Consider the following 6,935-nt stretch of genomic DNA (forward strand, 5'->3'; position numbering starts at 1 on the left):
TGTACCAACCGACATTTCAGTTTTTCTGTTTGAGGTGTGTACCAACCGACATTTCAGTTTTTCTGTTTGAAGTCCAATGTATTAGTGACTCTTTGGCTGCTCTCTTCACCTGCCTCTTGTGGCCTGTCTACAATTCTAAATGGATTTTGAACTGAATGTTGTCCCTTCTGGTTTCCTACATATACCAACAGTATTACCTATGACTGATTTTTCCTGAGCTATTTTCACTGAGCTGAACTAATGAACTAAAACTGAGTTATGTTTTATATTTGTATCAAATACATAAAAGGAACACTCTGCTTTTTCCTTTTGTGGTTCAAAGGTAAGCTGAATTTTAAAATATTTCTGAAAATAAATACTTTTGTTATTAGAAAAATGGTTTTGCTTTATATTTTTATTTTTGAATGTAGTTGACTTCCATATTGTTTGATATTGTTACTACAGTTTTATATGAGCTATTATCCTTTCATGACTTTTTTACATATCACTCCTGTTTCCTTTTTCCAACTGTTCCCAGATGCTAGTAGTATAATCTACACATTGCAAAACATTTCATTCTACATACTCATGGAGCTGTGACATAGCTAGGATTAATATAAATATTTTAAAATTTTGCTTTAATTACATGAATCTTAGACGAACAGCCTCAACATCACCTGGGAATCTGTGAAAAATGCAGAATCTCTGGTCCCACCTGAGAACCACTGCATCAGAATCCACAGTTTAACAGGAATCTTTAAGAGATTCACAGATACGTGAACTTTTGGAAAAGCCCTGATTTAAGTCACTGAAGTTTGACCAGCTGTCAGAGTTTTATTTGACCTGTTGCTGGTGTTATTTTGATGTATTAACAGAAGGACATAAGCATACTGAGATGAGGGGGACGTTCCTCAGACCTGAAAATGTTGCTATACATATCCCACTAAGTTTTATAATTTGCCCTGTTGAGCTTTTAAATGACATTTTCAAACAGTAATAAAGCTAATCTATATGGCAGAGTAGAGGGTGAAGTGGTATTAAGCTTTATACTCCTTTGATTTGCTGGAATGTGTTATTTGATCTACTTGACAGTATTAATGATAAATATATTTGCTACATGTAAAGTAAGGGATAGATTAGGAGCAGATAAGGGATACTAAAATTGGAGACAGGTCCTAGACTTTATTTGAGATAAAAATTATTCATCTGAATAAAGTGATTCTTCAGGATTGAGTAGCTTTCTGTTTTATAAGTGTATACTGAATAATAGCACTGGAGTTTTACTATGAACACAAAACTGAGATTGCTAGACGGCCTACTTGCGGCGTGTCTGCAGTGGAGTAGGGAGCAGAAGCAAGGCAGGAGATAAAGAGAAGAAAATTCAAAGAAGAGTATTTACAGTGGAGAAAGTCTATACTGTTATATAGAAGTGAATGAGGAAGGCTGGGCACAGTGTCTCATGCATGTAATCCCAGCATGCTGGGAGGCCGAGGTGGGAGTACAGCTTGAGGACAGGAGTTTGTGACCAGCCTAGGCAACATAGCAAGACCCTGTCTCTACCAAAAAGAAAAAAAAATTTAAATTAGCTGCATGTGATGGCATATATCTGTAGTCCCAGCTATTTGGGAGGCTGAGGCAGGAGGATCCCTTGAGCCCAGGAGTTTCAGGCTGCTGTGAGCTACGATCACACCGCTGCATTCCAGCCTGGGCAACAGAGTGAAACCCTGTCTCTAAAAGAGTGAATGAGGCCAGTACAAGAGAGCTGAGCTTGGGACTACCTAGGCTTAAAGTGCCAGTTTGGCAGGTGTTCCTCTGCCCTAATCCTGTCTTCATTCTACACAGTTGAGGACTAGGACATTTGTGGAAAGAGAAACCTACATAACAGAGAAGGCTCTGAAATAAGTGGTGGGTCATTTCACATACTCTGCCACATTAGCATTAAATAATTTGAAATATCAACATAGGTTAATGTTGCAATGTCCTCATAGATATCTGAAAAATTATTTTTAAATGCTGTGATGAGTTTGTGAAACTCTATCCATACTGGTTAATTTAGGAATGTTTCTTTCTCCACTTTCATTGCCTTTCCATCTTAGCCCTGCAGCCAGCATATTCACAGTTTGTTTAGTAGAAGTACAAGTCAGCCACAGGGGCATCAGCAGAGTAATCAAATGGACAGTAGGATTACTTGGACTCTGAAATTTCTCTGGCAGATAATATCTTGCTGGAAAGTATTGCTTTGCTATTTCTGTTTTCCATATTATTTAAGGACATTTGGCTTTGCTAATAAAGGAAACAAATGACAAGCATAGATGAAACTAAGTTTAAGGAAGTAGAGTAACATGTCAGATATCAACGAAAGCATTTACTGAACAGAGGAAGAGATGGAATTGTCAAATATACATAAGCCACTAAATGTGCATAACATGCTACATTTATATGAGTCAAAGAGGTATCCCACTTGTCCCCCTGCTGGCAACATGAAGAAAACAAATGACAGACACATCTGTTCAGCAGGCCTCTGGTTCTCTACAGCTGTGACCAGATATACTTTCCCCTGTGTCTCTCCAATATAGCAAGAATTAATTTTGACACCAGACCCCTTCTGTATTTTGGACTCCCATGCTTATACTCCAAATCTGGTTTCAGTATCCTCACCATTAAAAGAGAAAGTTGATGCAACAGAGAGACAGAACATATTAATATTACGTACTTCAGGATTCATATATAGTGGGACTTCCACCCTCCTTGGTACTCTGTCCTAAACTTGTAAATCTGTTTTCTCTTTGCCCTAGCTTCTCACTGTGTATTTGAAGTTGATCAATAAATTGTGATATTTAATAATCTTGAGTTGTGCTACTATTTTTTTGTTCCTTTAGGACAGAGCTCTCGGATAGTGCCTGGTAGTGTACTTAGAGGGAGGCTAACATTCCCTCTAAGTAATTTACAATGCAACAACTATGTTTTTCATGTTGGGTTTAAATTTAAAAAGTTTGCTTATAATTCAGCATTCAAAATACAAAGTACAGCAGGCTTGCTAACTAAATAATGAATTATAAATATCATATGCGGTCTAAGGCCTGAATGGCAAATACATTTTTTTTTACCAATCATTTGATAATTGCTTGAAATCACTTAGTTGAAAAAGTCTTGAATTGGTTAAGAAAGATGCATAGACACTTCTAAGATCTGTGTGGACAAAAGGCCAAAAGAGTTAGCAAGGTCTATCTTGGGAAATGTAGTAGAGAAAGTCCTGTAGTCTTAAGAGAAGAGAAGGTCTCTAAAGGTAATTATGAAATGGGCAAGTTGATGTGTGGGTTTAATCATTGATACCATCAAATTAGTTAAACTTTTATAGTCAACTATTATAATTCATTGCCACACTGTAGAACTATCTACTAACAAAAACTCTGTAAGTTCAGTATGTATTAATGGTAGGGTTCCCTTCTAAACATTAAAACTACATTTGACTCAGCTTGATATACACATTGAATAAAATATTTATCTGACAAAAATGTAAGCAAGAAAATAGTTATTGGCAAACTTTCTGTAAAAGACCAAATAGAAAATATTTTAGGCTGTATAGGCCATACAGGCTCTGTGACAACTACTTGGCACTGTCATTTTAGCATAAATATAGCCACAAACAATATATAACAGATGGTCGTGGCTGTGTTCCAAGATAGATTATATATATATATGCACTGGATTTGGCACACAAGCCAGTTTGTTGTTTCCTAGACCAGAAGGTGCTGGAACTTTGTAGATTTTGATACAATGGATAAATACTTGAGTGACTTGGTTAGGCTGAAAGTTTCCTATTGTATTAGCTTATCAGAGCTATATAAAGGATATACCATTCAGAATTGGGGCTACTGAAAAATATAAGTTCTTTAGTTGATTGAATTTCTTTGCCATGCCAGGAATGGAACTCTTCACTTTTGGGGATTAGAAGCCCAGGTTACCATCTAAATGAAGATATTCTGCTTAATATTATCCCAGTGATTAAGAACTGTTTAAGTCATGAAGTCCTTGCCCATGCCTATGTCCTGAATAGAACTGCCTAGGTTTTCTTCTAGGGTTTTTATGGTTTTAGGTCTAACATTTAAGTCCTTAATCCATGTTGAATTAATTTTTTTATGAGGTATAAGGTGTCTGGAGCCATGAGGCCCGGAATTAGCCGACCTCTGTTGCTTGATCTCCGCAAAGCGGAGACAAGATGGCACATTTCCGGGTTCTTCATTATAAACTGTTCCCATGCGCGCCTAAAGTTTTTCCCGCACGCGCCTAAAGCTTTTCCCCGTGCACGCCTAAACTGTTCCCGCGCGTGCAAGCCTTTCCCGCGCGCGCGCAACTTTTTCGCGCCCAGGAAGATATGCAGCCTACCGCGCAGGTGCGATCCTGCGCCCGGGAAAATTACAAACCCACAGCGCATGTGCAATTGTAATTTGAGAAAACCTGGCCCCCCCGTCACCGCCCTGGCCCAACCTCTTCCTCTGCCAGCCTATATAAGGCATTGCACTGCCACCATTAAACGAGACTTGATCAGGCTATTTGTCTTGTCTCCATTTCTCATGTTTTCTTGTCTCCTCCATTCCCACCCCCCCTTCCAGGGCCCGTCCGACTGTCCTGCGGGTCGGGACACCTGGCGCCCGAACAGGGACCTGGACACGGGGGAAAAAGTGAGGAGGAAGGCACAAAGTCGGCTGAAAGTGAAAGTGGAAGAAATTTCTCCAGACGTCGCGGGAACCTGCTGCGTTGGAACCAGAGGTGAGTAATAGTGTCTGATTATGGGACAAGAATTAAGCCAGCATCAGATTTATGTAGGGCAGTTAAAAGAGGCCCTAAAAGCACGAGGAGTAAGGGTTAAAAGTAATGATTTGTTTAAATTTTTTGATTTTGTAAAAGATACCTGCCCTTGGTTTCCACAAGAGGGAACCATTGACATAAAGAGGTGGCGTAGAGTGGGAGACTGTTTTCAAGATTATTATAGTACTTTTGGACCAGAAAAGGTTCTGATAACAGCCTTTTCTTATTGGAATCTGATCAAAGATATAATAGATAAAAAGGAAAGAGAAAAAGATCCTGAGGTAATGGCGGTGGTTATTCAGACTGAGGAAATATTAAGAGGCAGCTCCCAAACCGACCTAGAAAAATCCACACCTAGCAAAGAAATAGATCTTATATCGCTACAAAGCGATGAGGAAGAGGCTGGGGTCCCCTCAATAACAAATATAGAAACATCAAATAAGGAAAAGGCCAAAAAATACCCAGTTTTACCTACAACTAATGAAAACAAAAGTAAAAATAACCTTAACCCTTCAGAAGTAGACTGGGATAATTTAGAGGAAGAGGCAGCAAAATATCATAATTCTGACCGGCCACAAACTCTTACTTATCCCCCTCCCTATAATAAGGCTTCTGACCCCGCAGTTATGGCAGTAATAGACCCAAAAGAGGAGCTTAGAGAAAAAATTGCACAACTTGAAGAGCAAATAAAGCTCGAAGAACTACATCAGTCTTTAATCACTAGATTGCAGAAATTAAGGACAGGAAGTGAGAGCGTTCACTACCCTAAAGGAATAGAGAAACCCTCTTACCCTCAGAGAGCCAGACAGCATGTCCCAAAAGGAAGGTTGCTTGGTAGTAGGGATAGGGAAGATTCCTCTCCTCGAGACGTTTTTCCAGTAACTGAAACTACAGATGCGCAGGGCCGAGCCTGGAGACACCACAATGGGTTTGAATTTACTGTAATAAAAGAACTAAAAACTGCTGTCTCGCAATACGGAGCTACTGCCCCGTACACCCTGGCCATAGTCGAATCTGTGGCCAAAAATAGGCTCACTCCCATACATTGGAATACCTTAGTTAGAGCAGTTCTTTCCGGAGGCGACCATCTGATTTGGAAGTCAGAATTTTATGAAAATTGTAGAGATATGGCCAAGAGAAACCAACAAGCCAGAAATGGTTGGGATTTTGATATGCTAATTGGCTCGGGTAACTACACAGAAACTGATGCTCAGATGCAGTACGATCCCAGACTATTTTCTCAAATCCAAGCAGCGGCTACCAAAGCCTGGAGAAAACTTCCTGTTGAGGGGGATCCAGGAGCCTCGCTCACGGGGGTCAAACAGGGGCCTGATGAGCCCTTTGCAGACTTTGTACATAGACTTTTAACCACGGCCAGCAGAATATTTGGAAATGCCGAGGCAGGGGTGGATTATGTAAAACAGCTAGCTTACGAAAACGCTAACCCGGCTTGTCAGGCAGCAATCAGACCTTATAGAAAGAAAACAGACTTAACAGGCTACATCTGCCTCTGTTCAGACATAGGGCCCTCATAGCAACAGGGCTTGGCTATGGCTGCTGCCTTTAGTGGACAAACCGTAAAAGACTTCCTCGCTAGTAAAAATAAGAATAGCAAGGGGTGCTTCAAGTGCAGAAAAATGCGACACTTTGCTAGGGATTGTAAGGGAGAGCTAGCTAAGACCTTAGAGGCGAAAGCCCCAGGCCTCTGTCCTAGGTGTAAAAGAGGAAAACATTGGGCCAACGAATGTAAATCTAAAATGGACAATCAAGGAAATCCCCTAACACCTCAGCAGGGAAACGGATTGAGGGGCCGGCCCCAGGCCCCGAAACAAGCTTATGGGGCGGTCAGTTTTGTACCAACCAACAGCAATCCATTTCACAGCTTAGTAGAGCAACCCCAGGAAGCACAGGATTGGACCTCTGTTCCACCTCCCACACAGTATTAACCCCTGAAATGGGACCCCAAGCCTTAGGTACTGGGGTATATGGACCCCTACCCTCAAACATGTTTGGATTAATCCTAGGGAGAAGCAGCGTCACCATGAGAGGCCTACAGGTCTTTCCAGGAATAGTTGATAGTGATTATATAGGAGAAATCAAAATCATGGCCAAGACTATTGACAACATCATTATCATTCCTCAAGGGG

General features: G+C 40.5%; 1 protein-coding gene across 1 annotated transcript in view; it reads left to right on the forward strand.

Annotated features, from left to right (window-relative positions):
• The window catches only part of CD36 (CD36 molecule), an 80,439-nt gene extending 80,063 nt beyond the window's left edge, over nt 1-376 (forward strand). Inside the window, exon 16 of the mRNA XM_033191890.1 lies at nt 35-376. The gene's annotated coding sequence lies outside the window, so the exon portion shown is untranslated. The remainder of the gene's footprint in view (nt 1-34) is intronic.
• Nucleotides 377-6,935: the final 6,559 nt, after the last annotated feature.

The sequence above is a fragment of the Trachypithecus francoisi genome, unplaced genomic scaffold, assembly GCF_009764315.1.
Source record: "Trachypithecus francoisi isolate TF-2019V2 unplaced genomic scaffold, Tfra_2.0 Lachesis_group4, whole genome shotgun sequence".
Lineage (NCBI taxonomy): Eukaryota > Metazoa > Chordata > Mammalia > Primates > Cercopithecidae > Trachypithecus > Trachypithecus francoisi.